At 37.2% G+C, this 25,462-nt stretch overlaps 1 long non-coding RNA gene across 1 annotated transcript; it reads left to right on the top strand.

Annotated features, from left to right (window-relative positions):
- Positions 1 to 2,279: 2,279 nt before the first annotated feature.
- On the top strand, positions 2,280 to 24,150 carry LOC111191777 (uncharacterized). The gene is made up of 4 exons (XR_002649660.2): positions 2,280 to 2,480; positions 2,652 to 2,696; positions 4,041 to 4,263; positions 23,708 to 24,150. It is a non-coding gene; the product is annotated as an uncharacterized LOC111191777 (long non-coding RNA).
- Positions 24,151 to 25,462: the final 1,312 nt, after the last annotated feature.

Below are 25,462 nucleotides of genomic sequence, written 5' to 3'. Positions count from 1 at the left end.
ATTAACTTTTGCTGTAAAATCTGATTTAGTTAGTCAAATAGCTGATATTATCTGTTTTCAGGAGTGCCCACAATTGCCTGTTTTTGCTCTATACAGGGAATAAACAAGTGGAGCAAGTAAATGAATGAATGTATGAATAAGTGAATCGATGAAAGACTACATTATGCTTAATGAGTCAAGGAATTGAGAGTGAGTTAGTCAGAAACTGATTTTTATGAATGAATCAATAAACATCTGAACAAGTGAATCAATGAATGAGTGATACACTGAATATCTGAACTCTTTTTTTATATTTAGACACATTTTCCATTTACTACATTTGTCAGCTTACACTTCTGAAAGTACAGAAAGTATTAGGAGACCTGGAACCCTGCTATTTTAAATGGAGGACACTTTTTACCCACTACACTACAGCAATGCAGTCAGTATACAATATTCTCTTGTATTTAACCGGAATATTTCTTCTTCTGCTGAAAAGGTTGCTATTTTAGAAACAAGGTTTTGTTCCAAAAGCAATATAGCTGCAAAGGCTGTCCCAGTCCATTATGAGCCCATGTGGATACGTTTTAGAGTGCTCCAGCTGGAGTATTATTGTTTTAAAGAGGAAAGAAGGACAGAATGTGGCCAGAAATCAAGTTCACTGAGTCACATAGGGAGTCTAAATAAGCAGCATTAAAATCTGCATTAAAAATTAAGCTAGAATCCAATATTAAACATCCAGATGGTTTCCTGGACACCAGTGCTGAAGTACACTCTAAAACTTTTTAAAAAGATAAATAATTAATAGAAGTTTTGTCTGAGAACTGATTCATTTGTGCAGTGTGTGGTGTGCATTGTATTGTATGGTGCTTTTAACAATGGTGAGGTATATTGCCAAATCTTGAAATGCGGCTCAATGCCACGCGTCATTGCCTTTAATGATCATCGGCTCCCAGCCTTCAGCGAGTGATAGCTCTTTAATACCCCATCATCTCCCCCTGGAGTGGCTATTGGCAGTGCTTCTGGAAGGTGCTGAAGGTGGCTGCAGGCAAGGGATGGGAAATATGATGATACATTGTCATAAATGACAAAATGTCATGCTTTTTTGAGTAGATCATGGGTACCATCAGTACTTAGAAAACATTGATCAACTGTATGAATTGTAAAAAAAATAAATAAATAAATAAATAAATAAATAAATAGTTAGTTTATGTATTAGCATTTTTGTAACAGTAATGGTTATACAGTTATAACAACGGTCAGTTTTTTTTTTTTTTTCATTTTTTTAGGACCCCAGTTTTAATACATACTCCTATATAAATATAAAACATATAAATATGAAATATAAGTTGACCTACTGAATACAATAAGAACAAACAACAACAACAAAATATAAAATAAATTATTGAAATAAAGTGTGCAATGCATAAAGTTAAATAATTTCATTAATCTCTAAAACTATAATGTGAACATAAGGTAAACATAGTCATGTTCACACCAAAACACCATGAGAACAGCATACTACTGACAGATACAGTGACCTCTAGTGCACTTTATTAGTCTGACATATCTCTGCTGATTGGTTGAAATGACACAGTCAGGTTGGGTAAGGATCTTCTTCAAAAAGAAACTCAAAATGTGTGCTCTGCTAAAATATTGAGCAGAACATTAAAGGGTTAAGACTGGAGAAACATATCAATTAGATTTTTTGCTGTTTTCGGATTTTCTGATCTAATTAATTACATGTGCTGTGATTCATTTATTTTTAAATGAACTGCATTTAAGCTCATTCATCACCAAGTATTTTATACTGTACAAATCAAATTAATTTTAACTGAGAAGCAAATTGATGACATAAAAGCTCCCAGTAATGATAATCAGTTAGTAACAGATGCTGTAAATACTGTAAATGCTGTTTATCTCTCACAACACTAGACCAATTTTTATAGATGCACCTTGATTTAACTAAAAATGACAAAACAGTTATAGAAGACAGTAACACTTGCCAGATGTTATTTTCAGGAGATTCTAAGCTACTCCAATGTGTCTTAAAGAGTCACTAAACTCTGAGATATTTTTCACATTAGTAGCTGAACTATGTTCCTCTGTAATAATTAAATTTACCAGCTTACTATGATTAAAAATTAATGGGGATATTAACAGATTTTTGACTACATTTTAATCAAAAGGTTTAATTAGTTAAGTCCAAATAAAAAAAAAGAAGGTATTTTCATTATTATTATTAGCCCTTGGGCTTTTATTATGAAACAAAAATGGCTGGTCATGATGGCCAATGGCTTAATGGCAAAGTTAACAGTTTTCCTTGCTGAATTTATCACTCATTTTTAATAACAGATGATTGGCATGTCAATGCTAGCTTACAGTGGAACTCAGCTGTAAGGATTGAAACATGTTAGCCCCGATGCTAACTGATTCTGAGATTAATTAATCGGTAATGTTTGATATCAGAATGATGTTAACTACTGTTCTGGCTATATATGGTAAGTTCTGGTGTTTGATATGATATGTGTATGATGTCTGTACATTACTCACTGCATTACTTACTGGGAATGTTTTAGATTTTTAAATTGTCTGTGTATTCCATGTTTATATCCTAATTCGCTTTCAATTTTGTGATTCTGTTTGTGTTTTGTACATTGGGGAAACCATAGGGCCCTATGAGGATCTGGATCAGTCCACGGGTGCTTCTGGTCACGGTAAGAAAATAGCTAAGTGCTATTGGGCTGAAAGGATGTGGAGCTTATGAAGATCTATAGCCACTACAAACTCTTTTGTTATTTTCATAGCATTACTAATGAACAAATTCTCACTGTAGATCCTGTATACAATTTAGTATGTTACTGTAGTAAATTATGTCTTTGCTAATGGCACATTAGATACATTTTTTTTTATAACAGACACAAAGAGCTACTGCAGGTCAGATATGTGGCTGAAATGTACAAAGAAAGGCCAGTAAGCTGAACACACACATGCTAGAGGTCGGTAAACATAGTATGCTAATGCTAAGCGAGCCTTTTTCAGATCATATTTTTCCAACGGTAAGCAGTCAATAATACAGTAAACTTATACATTTTAACTTGGTGTGTTTTGGCTCCCTGCCGACATTCTGTTGTACTACAGGACTAGAAATTGCAGTTATTACAGTAACAACCATTTATGTTGAATAATAAACACTCAATAATAATTTACCCCAAAAGAAAAAAATTCAATATGTACACATATAAAAAATTGCTGTAATAATAAGTACAGAACATACTGTATTGAGCAGTTAAAGATTAAAATGATTGCACAAGCGAGTTATTCTAGACATACCATAACATAACATAACATAACATAAGAATAGTTACATAGCTTATTAGCTAACAAGAGGCACACCTTCCTTACATGCTAAGCATATTATAACCTAAATAGACAATTTGTACATATATTTAAAATTATTATATTACATATATTTGATAATGTCATCTGTTTGGTGTAACATTACTGGATAAACGTTTGTGTCTGTGCATGGGTATATTGCTAGCTAACCTATCTAGATTAACTAACCCAGCGAACTAGTTAACCTTATGTATGTTAGTGCGTAAGATATCCTGGAAAAATGAAAAGTCTTACATTTTTTGTTTTTAATGCCTTTTAAAGTAGATTAAACTACTCATTGCAGCAGCTAAATAATGTAATGTAAATGTAATGTAAATACTGTGTAATAGGTACCGGTAATGTGATTAAATGTATTGTGTGCATACTTTAAAATTTGTTATAGACACCTACTAGATAATTGTTACCAGCAAATCATTGTTAATGTCCCTGACCAGCAGAAAATGCTCTAATTTCGTATTTCTAATTTTTTTATTTAGCTAGAAGTTAACAATAAAAAAATGAATCTACTGAAAAATAATAGAGGATTACATTAAAGGTAATTTGTGGACACATTAAATAGTAAAACATCTGGTGTTCTATTTATTTGTTAATGATTTTGTTTAATCTTGTGCACCATGAGGACAGGATTGTGTTTTTTTCTGTATTATCCAACCTTACTGCAGGCTATGCTCTGTGAAGTGGGGGGGCTCTCAGCTGGCACCGCAGGGCAGGACCCAGGGTTGTTGGAGGCAGACTGGGGCTCTATGGCACTGCCATCTGCTGCTGAGTGAGGAGAGATGATGAAAGATTCAGAGGCTGGGACTCACTCATCTGTTATCGATTATGCTACAGATGTGCGAGCATCCCGCTCAGAGATGGACAGGCCAGAAGGGAGCCGTGACTAAGGTATACACTGGACCAGGTTCAAACTCAGAGCCAAAGCACCTGCTAGCCGTATAAATGTGCAGAAGGACAGACCATATTCAGATTCATTTTGAACCCTTTAAACTTAAGACTGATGTAAGAAAACGCTTCAGCTGTTATTGCTAAAACCGCTCATTTAGTACTGCTGTATGGATATGAGCTAGAATTTAATTGGAACAGGCGATTGTGGACAGGCTTGGTTTAAATTGTGCTGAATTTCATTTGTTTGTCTTCCGGTCAGAGGTGAGCATAGTATTTTTTTTAATGATTTTATTTCTTTTATTATTTAATTTTCTCCCTAATTTACACAGCAAATTACCCAACCCACTCATTAGGACTCCCACTATCACTAATGATGCCCCAACACCAGGAGGGTGAAGACTAGCACATGCCTCCTCTGATACATGTGAACGCAGCCATTGCCTCTTTTTGAGCTGCTGCTGATGCAGTGTTGCCGAATAGCATCACAGCACACTCGAAGGAAAGCACAGCTACTCGGTTCTGAGGCATCAGCTCACAGATGCCTTGTGTTGATCAACATCACCCTAGAAGTGTTGAGGGTAGAGAGACCAAGGCCATTTGTGCTCCGGCAGCTGATGGCATACTACATTAAACAGGATTCGAACCAGTAATCTCCTGATCATAGTGTCAGTGCTTAGCCCGCTGGACCACTCAGAGCCCAGTATTTTAATATTTTAGCTCACACTTAAACACACTTTAACTCAACTTTCTAAGATTTAGAAAGGGCAAAGTTCATTAGAAGAACTCAGAATAAAGTAAAATGAACCAGTCCTGGAAACTAAGTGTTAACTGTTTTTTCAATGCCACATTCTTTTCCATTGAGCTTGGCTTTTTCAAAAAGCGAGTTTTAATCACATTTGCACTGACCTGTGCTAAGCTGTTAGTGCTATAAGCTTTACACGTGCATTTATGTAATCCTGTAAGGCATTGTGACATTAACAGGACAGGCTATTTTATGAAACAGTTTCTATTCGTCTTATTCCACCACACCCATGTTGAAGAGTTTATTAAACTTTTTGTTTAGTGCTGTCTAAAGTACCTACTGCTGTGAACACTGGTCATAAAGTATTATATTATATTATATTATATTATACACTAATATTAGCTGTGCTAACCCAGTATTTCAATAGTTTAACATACTTTAGAGCTATTTAGAGAACAACTGACTAGCCTTCAAACATAACAAAAGAAGATCAGAGAGACTGAGGGGATTACATAACATATCTGTTGCTTTCTGAAGAAGAGGGCTTGTGTCTGTTTTAGTATTTTGTGGAGGAGAATTTGGTTTCAAAGTTCTTGTGAAGCTAGTAAAGCGATCAGATAAGAAATTAGTGTAAGAGCTAACCTAAGAGTGTCATGAACACCTGCTCTGGTGTGACTGCTTAAACTGAGCTTACTAAGTAAATCATTTCTCTGGGTAAAGAACTATAATATGTACATACATTTGTATAGATGTTAAACCACATTTAGCCCAAGACGGAGATGGTGTTGGTTTCCACACCACAAACTTGTAAGATATACAAATGTTTGGATGGATTTGAAGTGCCTTCAGCCATAGATACAGCTCCTCATCTTTGGAAGACTGTGGATATAAGATATATGGTGTCCCATAACATTCTGATCTTTTTGCATTGCCTTGTTACAATGTTGTTTAAGTAAATGTATCCTCTTCTTTTAATCACTGTGTCACCCTTTAGCTGAGCATAGTATACTGTTCATTTTGTAAGTACACAATTGCTGTGATTAGAATATATATCAACAGATCAACAGATTTGTGTTCACACTGGATTTACTTTGTGTGTCACATCACATAGTAAACAAAGATGCCCCTCCTCCTTGTTATTCTAGAAAGGAGGGGTACTAAATAGACTGGGTAATGAACAGAGCATTTTAAAACTAAATACAAACTATTTTATAAAAAAAAAAAGTTTGGGCCCTTTAAAGGACCATTTAAGGTCACTTAAATATTTAAGGCTGTATTTACTAAATATTAGGCCTTAATAAATCTGATAATAGGCTGATGGTTAAGGGATTAACACGGGGTTAGAGATTAGAACAGAAAAACAAATAGGACTGGTGTGAATAATAACGCTTGAGAAGAATTGTATGTAAATTGTGTTGGTGGTGTTTAAAAAGTGATTTCCAGCCATCACACCAACAAATGCCTGGACTACCACCCCCTCCCTCGTCCTCTAAAGAGCAGAGGTGACCTCAATAATTAAAGGCCAATTTTTCCGAATACATTTCTAATTTTCTACTAGAGTGAAAAGCTTTATTATCCAAAGACTGATGAAAAAAAAACACAAAAAAACGCTCCCCTGAATGGGTTTGACTCTTGGGCTTCCACGAAACTGGTCATGAATGCACAAACCATCTGTTTCTCTGGACGTTTGTCAGCACGAGCGTGGCAGAGGCAGCTGCCGGAGTGGGCGCTGGGGCTGAATGATGAAAGCGTGCAACCTTTGTTCACTTTGTCGGGCCTTTTTGAGCCACCCCCCCAGACACCCATCCCATCCCATCCGGTCCCACCCGCCATTGTGCGCACCAGTCAGTACGATGCATCCAGTGGAGATAGAAAGGAGGCAAAAAGCTGGACGCTAGCTGGATTTAGGATTTGGTTCATTGTACGCCATCCAGTCTGCGACGCAGTGGGTGATGATGTCAGGAGCCAGAGAGGCAGTGTGTGTGTGCCAGTAGGGTAGGGGAGAGGTGAGAGCAGCCAGAGGGCCAAAAAAGAGAGAGAGAGAGAGAGAGAGAGAGTGAGAGCAAGGCAGGGGGAAGGGCGGAGGGGGCCTCCAGAATATTACACACTTAAAATATAATCATGTCCTGGCAGCCGAGACACAATCTGCCTGCATATTTCCAAATTAAAAAAAGGGGGCTAGCATTGGGCAGGCGCAGCATATTGGAGCGTAATTTAATTCTTATCATGCGCAGTCTGTACCACAGTCTTTTCCGGCTTTATTTATCTCTCTGATTCTTCATTGTGTCACCGTGAAATATCACTTTTGTTTTCTATCACCGCTCCTTATACGCACCCCCGCCGCACTGGCCATCACCGGTGACCTAATTGCATAAATTTGCCCAGCCGGTGCACTTGACCGGAACGAAAAGCCAATCCATGATTTGAGGAGACAAGATCAACCTGTCTGGATGGGCCTTTGTGTAATCGCTTCTGGTCCTGGTCTCTAATAACCTACTAATCCCAAAACAGCAATTTCACTTAAACAACATCAGCATAATATAATAAAACCATAAGAATATCATTACCAACTCTCACTAAAAAAGAGCATTTGCAACTATTCTATAGTGAGATATACACAATAACTAAACTAAAACATTCACAAATATCAAACTTCACTGTGGCTCATAACTTTTCATAAGATTTTGATCTCTAATAATGCACTAATTCCAATAATTCCAATGAAATTCCAATAAAAGCTGATTAGATTAACTGAACAACTAACTTACCACAACAACAAGGGCATAAAGTCACCAGTCAGTATTTAAAAAAAATGAATCAAGCATATTTTCAACCAGACATTTATTTTGAAGATTCATAAAAGCTAAAATCAGAATGAATGTAACTGTAGCTACACTGTTTTCTCTGTTCTTCTTCGAGTACACGGCAAACCAGCGCCACCAGTGGAAAGAAGCTATTGCAAATCTTAAAATATGTGTGCTATATATTTGTGCACATTACAAATATCTTTAGGGTACATATTAGTGTCAGAGTACAAATTGGATGAGATCTTGTGGGAGCTTCATTCACTCTCCTCATACTCAGGTAAATGTAAATGCCTGATTCTCTGTCCTGCGAATCACATTTCTGTAAAGCTGCTTTGCGACAAAAACTGTTGTTAAAATATAAAACACATTTTATTTGATTTTATTTGATTTAATGCAACTCTGCAGCTATGTACAACAAAATAATACAATAATAAGAGTAAGAACCAAACAGAACCAGTACATTCATGAAAAATTCACATTCTCCACTTTCAGTGCACTTGGTAAATCAAACACAATGGAAATTGAATTTGAGTCTGTAGAAACTAATGAACATTTGGTCTCTCTTACACAGGTGCTCATCTTAAGTTTAAGAAAGTGAAATGAATTTTTATAGTCATGTTTCTAAAGGCCAGATGAACTAGAGAGTTGACTTCATGAAGCCTCTTTTCGTTTCTTCATCGCTGCTCAGGGCGTGTATCAGTTATTGTTTCTACTCTGTGGGTTTCAGCTTCACTGGAAGCTAATTGCTGGGAAAGAATAGATGCAGTTGCTGTCAGAGATTGATTATGTTAAATACAGTGTTGTTGTTTAGTAATAAAGCTCTCAAAATACCCCAAAAGCCCCTCTAGTCACATGTGGGTGCTAAATTACTCAAGTGTGAAATGGACTATGGGCTAGCCTATATTTGATGAGACAAAGACACAATGTGGTCACTTCAAATATTTTTAAACATCATCCTGCCCATACTATAAATGAGTGATTTGCCCAAAGCTGGCACCTCTATATCACAAAAAGATGATCTAGATTAATGAGTACTGTATCAAATGACCAACTTAGTCAAAATGAAATATCACAAAAGACCAAAAAATGCTCTAGATTTTGAACTCTCATGAGAAAAGGTTATTAGCATTAGCACAAGGCTCCCTGAGCCAGCGAGGCTGAAGCCGGCCATTGTGGAAGGGCCTCTGCTGGTAAAAGGGAGATTTTAGCAGGAAACAGTTGTGTGCTTTCACACACAGGGTGCTTTTCTGTAGCCCCAGGGGACCGGAGGCACCCGGGCCGCCAGTGCCACGAGCCCTGCTGCTGCGGAGCCTGCGCGGCACGAGTCAGAGCCCATTAGAGCTGATGGCTTCGTGATGTGGACAAATTGTCACTGAGGGCAGATCAGGAGACGCTCGCGAGCGAAAGTCAAAGCACCGGAGCCCTTGTTAGGGCTAATTCTGGAATCCTGTCTCCTCCTGTGTGTGTGTGTGTGTATATATATATATATGTGTGTGTGTGCGTGTGTGTGTGGGTGTGTGACTGTGCATGCTTTGGTGTGTACTTTAGAGCTTATTGAAAAGGAAAGCGTCTAGGCCTGTCACAATTAATTGATTAAACTCAATGAATTCCCTTTTTTAATTAAAATTAAACTACTATAAGAATCGACAGTGATTAGTGGGCATTAGTTTGCATGACAATAATGCATGATTTAAATGTGCTGCTTTTTCTTACAAATGGATCCTGATGGACTTATGTATCTTAAATGTCCTTATTACATACATTTATCCACCCTACAGCAGTTGTAGTCGTTGTGTAAAGTACTGTTTTAGGCTGGATACTTTATATATCAGTCAGTCGGAACTGAGATTATTACTTTATTACTTATTACGTAGCTTTAATTCAAGGTGAAATAATAGCATTGAATATAGCAATTTTATTTACGAATGACAATTTCAACAAGACCCTTCATTTTCACTGACAAAACATGATTAAACTTGGTTAAAGTTTAAACAGGTTAAACTTGAAACAGCACTATGGAAAGAGAAGAGTATGGAGAAGAAACAAATGGCCTGATCTGAAACAATACCACATCATCTGTCAAACATGGTGCATGGTGTTTTATGAAGTAGGACAGGACCACTGGTGTTTACTGACAATGTAACTTTTGCTAGATTCCTTCTGAAGAGATTGAGAGTTATACATTAGAGCTATAATGTCTGCCCAAATGTTGTAAAATTTATTCAATGTCACTTCTTAGTATAGATAGATATAAAAGAGGGTTTAAAAGGCAAAAACTCAACTTAAAGGGTTGTGTCATCTGGCTAGAACCAAACTGAGCAAATTTTGCTTATTGAAGACAAATCTAGAATTATAAAATCCCCAAAAGAAGCAGCAGTTTAAGGCACCTGCAGTAAACCCCTGGAAATACCCTTTAACTGAGAAAAGTTCACTTTTAGGGATTTCAGTGGGATTTCAGATTTCAAAAAAGTCACTGACTGCAAATATTTGATGCCAAGAATGAAGAATAATTCTTATTTATACTAACATAAGCATATACATTTCAATATATACAGAAAATGTTAGTGCTTGTTTTAAAGTTAAAAGTTTACACTTTACTCAAATATTGCTTCATTTTAAATCCATCATAGTTTGTGACACTTTTTAAAAAAAAAAATAGTATCAAATGAACTTTTAAATAAAAAACAAACAAATTTACACACATATGGTTGTGTGTGGCGCGAAACTGTACCTCTGTTTTTAATCAGATATTAAAATTAGAATACAAACATTTTGGCATTTATATTTATTTATTGACTTCATTTATTGGGCGTGTATAAAATAAAAATAAAAAGTTAGACATGCCAGATGTTGGGAAGATTGACATGCATTGTTAACAATATGCTTGTTTATATAAAAAAAAGCTATTTATCATGTAAGTTTATTTTATTTGCTTGGCCTTGTTTACAGTTCTGATTATCTAGTACTTATATAATAAAAATAAAATAATAAAATAAAATAGTAAAATTTTCAGTATATTAAGACATTTAACATTTAAGTTAATAGAGACCGCCCTATAAACATATAGAAAAAAACATATATTTAAAGCATTTATGTCAACAGATTATGGTTGACATGCAGAGATATATTGAGTGGCTGTATGCTGGGGAAATGGGTCTTGGTTGTGAGTTGGCCATTCTCATTTAAAAGCAAAATAGAGTGTAAAGCAGCTTTCACAATATGCTGCTTTGTCTCCTAACTTTAAAAACTCAACAATAGCCCATGTGCTTATAGAGTGCTCTCCTTTTTTTAACGGTTAGCGGGTCTGCTGAGCATGAGCATAAACATTAAGCTTTAGCGAGGGGCTGGAGAACCATATGGAGAGCTAAATAAAACTCAGATCAAGACACAATGATGCCTGCGACTCCTTTGTAATGCCACGGACTCTCTGAAAGCCAGGAGGAGGAGAGGAGAGTTAGATCCCAATAATGAGCTCATGAGGCGTGGGCAAATGAATGTATGGCTCGCTAATGTGGCCCTTTATTGAGGCAGGGGAAGTGGCGCTCTATCTGGGGAATTCTCCGAGCGCTCTTTTTTCCCCTCTTAGTGTGACGGTTGGATCTTTTTTGAAGCCTCATTGGCCGGCCCAGTGTTGTCCTGTAATCAATGACAGAGACAGTTGACAGATTGTCCAAGCTCGCGGCCTTTGTTGCAGGTTGATGAAGTGAAAGAGTTTGGGCGATAGCCAATGAATAAAGATGTTTGAAGCCAATAAATAAAGCTTATAAGGCCATTGGTGTGACCAGCACAGTGAAAAGCTTTTTTTTTTATCTTCCACCCTGCAAAAATCTGCTGCCTTTGAAGGACTTGTGAAGCCAAAGGCGTCTCATTGCTCAATCAAACAGATTAAGTCAGTCAGACAAGCAGCAATCTGTCCTATTCAATAAAGTTACTTTTGTCATGTGGGATCGCGCTGGGCCTCGTCATGCATCATGTGGGATTTTCTGCGTTTTCACACGACTGCTTAAAGTATTATCTAAATGTGCTTATAGCTTCAGTCTAGCCTCAAGTATTCATGTGGTTTATTCTCTTTCAAAGTCATGATCTTTCAGTGAAATTTACTGTGGCTAAGGATACTTTAGTGCTGTGGTGTAACGAGACACGTATCATCAGGCTCAATATGAGTTTTGATTTGTGGTTAAGATTTGGTTTAACTTTATATATTTTAAGATTTTGTTAAAGGGTTTAGATCATGCAGAGGTGTATATACATGTAAGGTCCTGGCCCTGTTCCCTGTCTGTCCTCGTGCCTGTGTTGTCCCACGTGACCCGTGCCCCTGTGTTCTGCCTGTGTTTTTCCACTCACCTGTGTTCTTTGGTACTCCGCCCCTTCGTCCCAGGTGTTTCATGTTTCCTGTGTGTGTGCACCTCTATTTAAGGTCCGTGTTCCATTTCCCCGGTGTCGATCCTTGTACGTTTTTACGTCTGTTAGTGGTCCATGGGTTCCCCCGTTTCCTCAGCCTTGTTTTCGGTTTATTCCATGTTTATTTTGTATTTGTTGTCTGTTTTGTAATAAATCCCCTTTTGTTTGCAATTGCGTCCGCCTCCTCGTCCTCCCTGCACCCCGCACCCTGACAATACAGAATATACTGTCATGTATAGATCTTAAGTGCTCACAGTTGAGAAAGACATGCTTAGCTGATATTCTAAGCCAAATTTGAGCCAAATTAAACATGTATTGCATTCAGTTGTGTTTAGAATAACAAATATCTTTTTAGTGAATATTTACATTATTCATTTCAAAAGAGAGTCTGTGTGTTTCAGATTATTGTCATTTAATAGATAGATAGATAGATAGATAGATAGATAGATAGATAGATAGATAGATAGATAGATAGATCTCTAAAACAAATATCCTGTGTAATAATTATTTTATGAAGACATCTAAAGACATTCATTAAAATCTATCAGTAACGAAATGCTTAAACTGATGACTTTAGTCACTGTAGACCACATTGTACTACACACAGTTGGAGTTTTATTTTTAAATGGTTGAGCGAGCATCACTCTGAACACGCTCTATACAAATCAAAATCACATTAATACTACAGTACCTTTAAAAAAAAACTAGGCCCAGATCGGTTCAGGTCATAAAAAATCCCATTTTATTTCAGAACAAAGGATAATTCAAATGCAGAGAAGTGAACTTTAGTATTTAAATGACTATAAAACTGTGACTGAGCTACAAACAATGCAAAAACACACAGAATGACAGACAGTCTAACAGACAATGGCAGTTGTTTCCTTAAAGACCATCAGAGACCATTACAGAGTATTTAAAGCGTGATAAACAACAGTCAGTGTACAGTAACTGAATATCCTGTAACAATTGACCTACTGCATTTTACATATTTTTTGCAAATGTAAATTAAAAAATAATTCAGAAAAAAAATCACCATTGATCTTAAAGTATATTGTGGCATACATTTGCATTAAGTTTAAGGATTCGCTAATTAGCTTCACGCAGTTTGGTGTTTAAAACTGGAATGCTCCCTTTTAAAGCAGTTGTGACCCAGTAATGAGGACATCTGTTTTCATATGGTACTTGACACATAGCACCAGAAATTTGATGTCATCTTGTCCAAACTCGTACATTGCTGGCAGACACCATCAGATCCTCTGATTGGTTCTGACAAGTCACTGACAGCTCTAGAGGTGAGGAGGACGCATGACAAAGGGCAAACAGAGGCTGAATGCTGTCAGCCAGAGCCTATGCCATCCTTACCAACCCCCCACACCCAGCCTCAACCACCCTCCCCCCTCCCCTACCCCAGCCTCACCCACCCTGACCTCTCTACACCAACTGACACAAGCCCATCATTCCTGTCACCAATCGGACAGTCACCCCTCCACCCCGCCCACCACACTGCCTTTATTCTCCCACTTCAACTGCCACGCCACCCCCGCTAGCCACACTTTAACCAACCATCACCCCCACTACCATCACTGACCCCAACAGCACTAATTGGCACTACTGGCTACTGAAAACCTCACAGATTACTTTAACTGTGATCATAGTTTTAACATGTCTTGTGTTAATCTTGGTCTTGACCATCATAAAAAAACATTTAAAACAGGCATTTATAACATTATATACAAAACAAATAGATAAAAAAATATGCATATAGGGCATAAATAAGACATCAGAGACTTTTATAACATTTATAAGACCTGTATTTAACATGTGCAAGTGTTATACTAATAAATTATTCTTATTTAATTATCAGATAATATTTCAGTAATATACTGTAGAAATGCAATGAAATTAGATCAGGGATTGGGGTTAGGGGCTTTGTGGCAGACCAAACTATTACTTTAATGAATGAAGGTCAGTCAATTAAAACAAATTCAAGAAATTTTAAAGCATCCAAAGGTGCATTTCCAAAGACCATCCAAAATGTTATGATGAAACTGGCCATCATCAAGACTGCCCCAGGAAGACCAAGGAAGACCAAGAGTGACCTCTGTAGCACAGGCTAAGATCAGGATCAGAGCAAATTAACAGCACCCCAGATAAGAACCACATAAATACTTTTAGGTTTAACACTTTTAAGTTACTACATGATTCCTTATGTGTTCCTTCATAGTCTGGATGACTTCAGTATTACTTTTTAGATGTAGGAAAAAAGTAAAACTTTGAATGAGAAGGTGTGTCCTCAACTTTGGGCACTTTAGCTCCAAATATTATTAAAAATTAATAGTACACTCATTTTTAAGTAGGTAAGTTATGTAAGAGGAAAATAGTACTTAATGCCTTCTGGGAAAACTGGAAAATACAGAGAAGAATAAAAGTTATTATATGTATTATTCAGCTAAATAGAAAGATCATTTCAAACTTTAGATGTATTTTTAGTACAGAGTGGTCAAAGTATGGTTGGGTGCAATGTTAAAAACCCTGTTTTTAATCACAGTATTCATGCATCTTGGCATGTTCTCCTCCACCAGTCTTACACACTGCTTTTGGATAACTTTATGCCACTCCTGGTGCAAAAATTCAAGCCGTCCAATTTGGTTTGATGGCTTGTGATCATCCTTTGTCTTATTGATTATATTCCAAGTATATTCCAATTTAGTAAAATCAAAGAAACTCATAATTTTAAGTGGTCTTTTTATTTTTTGTTTCAGAGCTGTATAGATTTAAAAAAAAAAAAAAACACAACAAATTTGGTAAGAAAATCTGATCAGGGCTATTTGTATCTGCTGTGTGAACATAGCCTAAGGAATGAGGAGAGTTGGGAAACCAGTAAAATGAAACATAAATAAAAGAAAAAGGTAAAAAAAATAAAAATAAAAGGAGGATATGGGCCGTACATACAAAATGTCCAAATCGATATTCTGGAATCTGCAACAACACATATCCTACCATAAAGCCCATAGCAGGTTCAGTGAGAGAAAAATGACTACTACTTACAAGTCTTGTAAGTGTGTTTTCACCTTGCATTAACACCATCATCTGTGCGATCAGTTCACAGAGGAGGCAGGGTGCGTCTACACCTGTCCACTTTAATCCAGCCCCTGCATGTGAACATGCGCTCGGATGTCGTGCCTCTGACACAATGTTTCAATTTGAGAACAGTTTCTAATGAGTGCATAACATTACTGCCAGAGTCAACAATATCCAGGTTATGCTTCTACTGTATTCTAATATATAAAGCTGAAACCACTGTTGCTTATTTAAAGCCAGGTTCAGAAATCTTATTTCTTATCTTACAGATCTGTGTTCAGTTTAGAAATATGGCAGTAAGACAAATTACTGACCTTGTGGAAGAAAAGTGTGATGCTAAAAATAGTGTTAATATTGTAATATGACTCCAACATGGTCTAATATTTAGATGGATGGATGGATAGATAGATAGATTAATTTTGAAGAGTTTTTGTTGGTCCATTCATCAAAAAAATTGGCACATTGTGAGGAACAGTTTGTCTGTTCAAATTATCTAGTAAACTAAAAATCAACAAAAATAGAGATAAGTGTTTTTCATTGGACAGCGATGACATGTAATATATAAATATTGAAACATTTTGATTCAACTAGAAAGATCTTCTTCTTTCTCCTTCAAAGTTCTCTCACAGCAGTGGTACATCACAAACAGAGCATCTCAATTTTATGTGTTCTGTGAAGAATATAAAAGCCCCCTGTAGATAAACAGCAAAATGTCTTTTTTATATTTTGTTGAAACTGAAGTTTGGCTGAATGTTTGGCCTGAGTGAAAATCTCAAACACAATGCAGTGCATCACCAGCGGGACAATGCTCCACCGTAGAGCGTTTTGGTAAAGTGAATTGCAGCAGGGGTTACAGTAGAGGGAAAAACAAACATGACAAAAAAATGAAGAAAGAAGTGCGTTTTCTGCGTGAGTTGCTTGTAAGATAAACAAAATGCTTGAATCATATTTTTAGATCATCACAACAACTCTACTCAACAAATCGAAGGAGTCAAGAAAAAAGTCCTACAACATAGCTTAGATAAACTGCTCCAAAAATGTAAATCCAAGATGCCTTTTTTTAAAGCCTTGTGTTCCTCTAATGTTATTATTTGTTATCTGACTGTTGATAAACTGTCCAGCCATGTTAAAAAGCATGTACATCTCAACATTGTCTGTACGTGATCAGAAAATGATATGTGTCCAACTGCAGGTTCTGACTGTGTTTTATTTTTCTGATAAAACCGACACCACTTGAATATCAGTCTGACTAACCAGATACACATTTAACTAAATTGAAGTGTAAATGGATGTGGCTTAAATCTTATCAGGATACAATCCAGATACTAGTTACATGATGTGACCAGGTGTAAATAAGGAGATAGGGTTTCTTTATTAAGAATTAGACAAGCTTTAATAATAATTTGTACACTTTAGTCAAAATGTCTATGCTTAAAATGATTACTATCAGATTATATATCTACCTTGACATAAGTATTGGAATCTGAATTGTATTACATTTTCTTTTAATAAATTGTAATTTTTAATGCTTTAAGTAAATGGGGTAATACATTCGATTTTTTAACAATGTTCAAAACATGTGAAGATAAATTTGCTGTTTAATTTTATAATTTTAAAGTTTCAGATAAAAAAAAAAAAGATCAGATTTATAGATTTTAAAAGCTCAAAATTCAAATCTGTCTAAATCAAAACTCAAAAACACAAACTTGTATGACGGATATGATATGGCACTGTGATTGGTTGAATGGTGAGTTCAATCACTCTGACAAAGTTTACTTTTCCTGGGAAGCCTGGCTGTTTCACCTCTTGTCTAAATTCAGCTCATTTTTTATTTGACTCAAATGGATCAGTTTGGTTTTTATCTCAACTGGGTATGTTGTATTATTTTGCTTTTATATTAAATTTTGCCACCTCACAAGCGTTTTGAGCAAATTTGTGAATTTATATCATGTTCAGTCATGTATACAGAATCTAAATTCAATTAATTAGGTTTGTTTTTAAACTCAGTACCTCAGCACTGTGATGGATCAATTCTAGAATTCATCAGATGCTTTTAGTTCATTAGCTTAGATCTTAATCTTACAATGTTATGTAGTGACTCTAAATAAAGAATACTCCGGTTTCTCATGAGGATAAATGGGATTTTTGCCAGTAAACTGTAAATCTTTTCCAACCTCACAGCAGGGAGCGTATTTGTGCACAGAGGATGGGTAGGTCACTTGGGGAGCAAAGCAAAACGTGTTGAATGCTTCTACTAGTATTTAGATGTGTAGTAATTGATCCCATTTACTCCGATCTGTTTCCGTTCCCCAGCTCCACTGCTGCCTATCTTCTGACTCTGAGCATCCAACCAATCACCTTTACCCTTTGGTGGTTATGATACTAGAGCCCTGAGAGCTGCTTGTTTAGAGCAATTCACTCAAGTGCTGTTTGTGAAAAGTCACATACCTTAACTGGAGCTGCTGAAAGATAAGATTACATGCTAATCTGGAGTGGGTATGAGGGGATTAGCAATTAACGTGGATTTCCCTCATGGCCTGCTCTCTTCAACCCCACCCAGTGAAGATGCAGCACAACCACAGATTTGTTGGTGAATATAAAGAGGACCACCTGCCATCTGGGGCTACCACAGTGACAGCCAGCGAGCTTTATTTAACATTGAATGCTGAACAGATTTTTGGCTTCATTTCATCGTTAGCACTTTTTTTTTTGGTCCCATGACACATATTGACAATTGTTCTATGTAAGGATGACTCTTTTGATGTCCTTAGATCCTGTTCTACATTTAACTTGAACAATTATTGTGAACATTTTATTCTGAGTGGTTTTGACTGGTTGATTAGTAAGCTCTTTACTGTAGACTATCAACATACCCACAGCATATCAGGGCATAGTATACCAGAAGTGATTTATCAAAATATATAGAAGTAACTGTACTGAACATTTACAATCAATATATGATTTACTTTAAGTAAGATGTGCTACATGAAGAATTTATATCCTTTAAGCACATTTTTATTCATAATCTTAATTATAACTAAACCCAATGCTGGGCTTAATCGTCACTGGAACTTTAACCTCAACCCAAAACCTCACACTTGACCTAATCCTGAAACTATCCTTAAACTCAATTTAAATAAATCATCCCAATCCTTTCTCTGACCCTAATCTTTACCTTAAACATCAACTCAGCACTGACCCTAATCCTGAACCTAAATGTAAACTTAACCCAGAGCCTAATCCTAACCCAAACATGGGTCCTAATCCTGACTCTAACCTTAACCCCAACCCAAAATCTAAGCCTGTCCTACACCCCGACCATATTCATGACCCTAATCTAATTTAACCTCAATCAAATACATAATTGTACCCTCACATTGGACACAATCATGACCCTAACCCTAACCTTAACTTCAACCCAAAACCTAATCCCATCCCTCACCCTGACCCTAATCCTGATCCTAAACTTCACCTCAACCCAAAACCTAATCCTATCCTTCACCCTGGCCTTCATCTTGACCCCAACCTTAACCTCAACCCAAAACCTAATCCTATCCTGAATAATACTAACTTTAAACTCAGTCGAATACATAATGGTAACTCTTACCATGGCCCTAATCCTGACCCTAACCCTAATCATAACTGTAACCCAAAACTTAATCCTATCCCTCACAATTACCTTAATCTTGACTAACTAACTATAACCTTAGTGTTAAATTTTGTCTGATCTTTCACACATGCCCTAACCCTGACCCTAACCTTAAACTCAACCCAAAACATAATCTTACTTCTAATATGTAATGAAAAAGTAAATCTTTCTAGTCTACTATAAAATATGTGCTCAATATATTTTGTTTTGCTACTTGGCTTAGAATTCCAACAATCAGTAAAAATTAAATCTGCACTTTTCTGAAAACACATTGGGACTAAACTGTTAGCTTATTATCTTCTGCTTTAAGTGTTGTTCAACAGACAGAACAGAAGGAAGCTGGAGGACACTGTAAGATGAAAGCTCACAACACCTTATGATGCTCATGTCATCACTTCTGTATTGAACTAAAGCCTCTTGGTGATGGGATCCTCCCACACAGCCACCAGAACCGTCTTACCAGCTGCTCCAGTACTGAATCTGTGGTGCTGAGGATCTGGAAGGCTTCACTGAATCCTAAATCCCCTTTTTGTCACATTCTGACTTTCTTTTGCTTCCTTTTAATTGTATTGATTGGAATAATTCATTATAGTATTAACTTTGCACTGAGTATTATTTCTTTACTAGAGAGTGTATGCACTGATGTGATGTTCCTGCTGAAACACACACCGCCTTAGTCAGACTGAGTGGCAAAACATTCTACAGCAAGGAAACGGCCAAACAGGAAAAGAAATAAGTCTGCTTGAAAAAAGGGCCAGAGCAAGTTTAGACTTAGGTGTGCTTTCTCTGTAAATTTCCTACGCTTGGTGAAGTGTGAAAGCTGTTTTTTAAGCCCAGAACCAGTACCAATGTCTGGTCCTCCTGAAATCAGTGATCTGGGGATCACTTTAAGCTGACTTCGAGCAGGGTGTGGACAATGCCAGGTGTGATTCATGTAAGCTTTCAGACATTGCTTAGTGCAGTATTTTTCAGTTATAGTACCTGGATTTAAGTTGTTTTTGTGAATTGCAGCGCTACCTTTGTCTGTAAAAGAAAGCTATTTTTTTTTTTTCTGTTTGTACAGTTAGTCAACATTCACACTGAATGGGCGTGACCACAGTGACTTCCCCCAACTGTTTTGTCATGTGCATACTGTCTGTTCAGGGTGTATTTTTTTGCCTTGTGTACAGAAATTAGCCAACTTAAAGTATCAAACAGCACTGGACCTAATCCTGAAACTATCCTTAAACTCAACTCAGCCTAAACAACTGATCCCAAGCCCTTCTCCTAACCTTTTTCTCACCTTAAACCTAAACTCAACCCAGAGTCTTATCCTAATTCTGACCTTAATACTGTACTAACTTTAACCTCAATCAAATACATAATCGTAATTATTTTCTTCTTGATTAAAGAATATATTTTTATGTAATGCCATAGATTTTTTTTTTTTAAAGAGCAGGTGGATAATTTATTTCATGGAGCTAACTGTGCCATTTGGGGATGAGGTTGATGGAGCTTACAAAGCAAAAGGTAGAAATAGGCAGATTTGGTGGTGGTGGTGGTGAGAGAGAGGCACATGTTAGACCAGTGGTGATAGGTTTTAGGGCATTTGTAGCAAATACGCTCACGTCTGTATTGGTGGAGTTTGGTTTCAGAGACTGTGTGCTGAGAGCAGTCATAAAGGAACTGTCAGAAGTAGCTGAGAGATCTAGTCAGTGGTTGTGAATAAGAAGAAATGAGGTAAGCTGGGGAAGGCAATAGGCTGTTTGGTGCTTGTGATTTTGGGATAGTGGTATTGAGGTTGAGTGCAACATCTTGTAATGTCCTGTATAGTGAACTTGGAGGGGAATGAGTCTGGGACGCCAGAATTCACTGCTGAGCCTTCTGGAGGTGTCGTGGGCCTAATTCAGCAAAACACTGATGAAGGTAGGTGCCTACCTGATGACCCCTGTGAAGAGCTTGTGGCGTAGTGAATGATTAGTGTATTTGTGACGGGAAGGTTAGGTATTTCTTGTTTGTGTCGAATGTTGCTGATCAGATGTTAAACAGCCACAGCCACCTAACTGATAGATGTCTTTTCTTCATGTTTGGTTAAATGTTGCTGATCGGATCTTAAACAGCCACACCCACCCAGAGAGAGCAAGGCCAATTGTGCTCTCTCAGCGCTCTGGTAGCATATGGCGAGCGGCATAAACCTCCTGATCATAGTGGCAGTGCTTTAGACTGCTGTATCACTCAGAGCCCAAAACAAAACCTTTTTGTTTTAGGTTGCGAAACCATTTAGGAATCTTTATTTTAAAGAGTGTAAGTAGGAACTGAGCTCCTACACTTGTAACTTTTGTTAGATAAACTTCTCATATCAACCAGAACCTCAAGCTCTGCTTTGACATTACTGTATGTATTATATAATCAGTTTAAATGACAGCTTCCTATACAGTTCCACTATATGCATTAATAATGCATGCGAGCACAGCGTTCAGACAGACACGTTTTATGATGTGTTGATGGACGTTGTCAGACATAGCAGCACAGCTCAGTGGATGAGTGCCCTCTGACGGCCCTCTAACCAGCCTTTTCCCTGGGAGGTGTTCACTGTCATCCTGCCTTGTTCCTGCGCGCTGAGCCTGGCAGCCGTATTTCTCCAGGCTGTCAGTCTGGGCAGACACTGACCTGCCATGTTAGATTTGACCTCCATGGGCGAGATCGCTGTCTCAGAGCTGCAGGGGGCGTCCTTCCCTTCTGCTCTGTAAGAATACCTGAATGACTGCGCTCACAATCTTATATTGCAATATCAGCCTCGGACTACGAACTGAGATTGGGAGTATTGCTGTTGCTCTTCTTTTTTTCGTGGTGAAGGGTCACTGTAATATAATATATGCAATTACTATATACAATATACCAACAATGTTGACCCTTAAGGCAAGAGCACAGTGCTTTGCTGGCTGTGTAACGTCCAAAAGTATCATTGACTATGTTAAAAAAAAACTGCGTCCTCTCCACCATATAGTGCACACACCAAGTACACAGAATTGTCACAGAATACATATTGCACAATATGGAATACTATATTAGACTACTGTAGGTGGTGAGAGATTCTATTTTAACATACGTTTCTTTTAGTCCTCCTGAAAGGCTATATGCCACCATATTTTTTTTTAACTGTAGACAATCTCAGGTGACACGAGGGACCAGATTTGACAAATTATATGTCAGAGACCGAGATAAGAAATGTCTATTAGGGACACTCCAGTCCAGCACTCTCACATATACCCTTTATGTCCTGGAATTTCTCCTCTTCCTTCAATAATTTAATGATATTACCATATTTTGTGGTCCATAAAGCACACTTAAAATCATAAGCCTTATGAATCCAGTGAGCCTTATGTATGAATTCTACTGGTCAGGTATTAAGTAGCAGTAAAGTTTCTCCAGCACCGAAACTGGAGAGCAGTATTAGCATTAGCCACTAACTGCAGCGCTAGCTCTTTCGCCATTAAGTCTGTTGCCTGCGCATTTACCGCATTAAAACAAGCTACATTGGATGAACCGCTAACTGAAAGTGCCCTGGCTTACACTCAGGGATCCCCAGAGTAGCTCTGACGGATGGCATCTACTAGCGCTAAGCGCTGCTTACCGCAGCTAGCACTGCTGCTAACCACGCTGTTGAAAATATTGGAAATCTGAGCTTACTGTAAATAAACAGAAGCACTTTACTCACCCAAATAAACAGTTTATAAGAGAGAAATCTGTGTAGATTAACATCCAGCGCTCCTTTGACTTTTTTTTAAGATTACAGTTTTGTTTACTTAGTTGCTTCCCTCAACTTCACAATTAGAAGGGAAACATGGTGACACCCTTGTTCCTTACTAATGTCACTTAAAATCCACCTTTCATAAATGGCTCAGGCAATTGTTGTTACAAACTAGAGATTTTCTTCCCAGTTTTGCTCTTGAAAGGCTTGCTTTTCATGGGTACAGTTTTTGTACCAAATCATGTTTACAATCACCTGTTATGATCAAATAATTTATATTGTTTTGTACCTCATTAAACTGACTGTTGTTTAGTTTTCTCACCTATTAAAATAGCATATCACTGAACTATGTTTTGGTTCTTCAGTAGATGTTGAGGATTTCCAATGTTCCTGGGAACCTCTGTGTCAACAGTTTACCTGAGATTGGGTCCAGGCATGGGAGCTGTCATGTAAATTTTACAGCACTGTGGTTGCACACTGGCTCAACATCTCTCTGGGCTGCTACTTTTTCCCTTTTTCCCTCCTGACCCGAGGGGAGGCCATGACACTTGTGCCCAAGAGCTGAAAAGAGAATGTCATTGTAAAATGGAAATATGGCTGATGCCCAGTTCTGTTTGCCTGTGACTTAAGGCATACTGCATGTTGGACAGATTGGCATGAATTCAAATCAACACTTGCCTATGAGCCTCGGAGTGACTGTGTAAAATGAACTCTATCCAGTGATGACCGAGGAGATGAGGAGAAGAATCTGTAATGAGAAGCATGTGTTTGTGTTTTTACAGTTTTGTTTCTGACACTTTGTGTTAATACAGATAGAGGTAATATAAATAGCACAACAGACAGTTGCTGTGAATGCACTGGGTTAGGGTGGGTGTGTTTTTTATGTGTTATTATGTGTTTATGTAGTTTAGCTGTGGAGGTTCCTCTGATATTGTGTTGTTCACTCTTTTGGTGTTGGGTTAGAGGGTGAATAAGATCTTTACCAGTTTAAAAGAAAACCAATGCTTATTTTCCTTTCTCTCTCCTTTTTCCAGGGAAGCTGCCAAATGTGACGCTACAATACAATTGTTTTTGGATTACAGACTTTGCAGACATAACAACACATACACATACGTAATACCAGAGTCATACCCTGGTTGTTACTCTAGGACTTACAGTAAATACCAAAACGTGGTTAAAGGACAAATATAAACACATTATATGACTACATCTTCTAATGTCCCTATAAGGTCTAATACCAGAAACCTATACTAGTGCACATTTATGTGCATTTATGCACTGATCTAGATCAAACACAGCACCTGAAGCTTGTAAAAACATATCATACAAATTGGAATTGAATTCTCCTGGTACATATAATTTGCTGTTGTTTCATTTCTAACACTGTCTAAACCCTGAATAGGATAGTATTTATAGAAGTCTGTAACACATCTAGGACTTCCACAGGGCCAAAGCGACTTTTACTGACAAAACTGGTTCTGAACGTTATTAATGAAATGTAAATATGATGTTAATAAATCTAATAAAGAATAATTTGAACTGTGATGTGTGTTTTGGGGTGGTGGGAAAAAAACAAAGCACCAGGACAGAACCAGAACAGACATAGCTTTTCTGAATGCACATTCCAATGCGCTATTTCAACGGGACAGTGCTCATCCTCATACTCACACTGTTATCTTATGAGCTTGAGTTAAAGCATAAATGCGATGCCATGGCCGGCAGCATCACTAGACTCATCCCTGACTGAAAATGTGCAGGATGCTATTGGACGCACTATCCACCCCAAAACTATATCTGCAGAAACTGGGAAAGATTACCACCATTAAGACACCATTAGGAACCTCTACAACTACTCTAAAAGGTTGCTATGTCTGGAATGTTTTGTTACACATGCGTTACACTCTACTTCGGTATGTGCTGTTCAATGAATACGAACAAGAATTGTTCATATCAGTCTAAATGTTTAATCGTTAATTGTTGCAACTATCGTATCGTAGGCAATATTATCACCAAGATTTTTCAATATTGTGAACGATCCTAGACCCTGAAATATATATTTTTAGTTTTTAGTGTTTTTAAAATTCACACTGTTCTCATTTCTCATTATATATCTACTAGAGACAGATTATATCTGTCCAGTATCATTTATTTTACTTTAATCCTGACTGTATGAAGATATTTGGAGTGCATTACTAGTATCATGGCATTCTGGATCATTGACTTCTGTTACAAATCTGATAAAATTCTTGTATTTTTTAATATCTCAGTTAGTGGTGTGCAATTTCATATCGTATACAATAATACAATTTTATTTTCATGTTTTTGTAGTAGTGCATTCTTGAATTTTCTTTTAATTCAGTGTTTTGTCATATTGCCAAAAGTATCATTAAATATCGTGATATTAGTTCCAACGTTTCTTTTTAATAGCATTGCAATCTGACACTTCCTTCTGGATTTAACTTTTTAGTGTATATTATACATTATGCATTTTATGTTCATGTCTCTGCAAGTCTCTGTCCTTTGGCCCTGTGTGGCCATGTGCTCTGCCAGGTCATCTCATGACATTATTGCAAGAGAGACAGCCCGACCCAAATTTACTGCTTATCCTACTCTTATCATAAACTGATAGAGGCTCTGAAAGGCAGTGGTATTGCAGCCATATAAAGCGTCTAGTTATGGCTCTGTGTTCTGTTTAGCCATTGATAGAAACGCATCGATTCTCCGCTGTCATTTGGGCTATGAAAATTATAATATGGAACGGAGATTAGACGAAATTATAGTGGCCGGGA

This window comes from Astyanax mexicanus, chromosome 1, assembly GCF_023375975.1.
Source record: "Astyanax mexicanus isolate ESR-SI-001 chromosome 1, AstMex3_surface, whole genome shotgun sequence".
In the NCBI taxonomy this organism is placed as follows: Eukaryota; Metazoa; Chordata; class Actinopteri; order Characiformes; family Acestrorhamphidae; genus Astyanax; species Astyanax mexicanus.
Note: the sequence above shows the minus strand (reverse complement) of the source record. Positions and strands in the feature narration are given on the sequence as shown.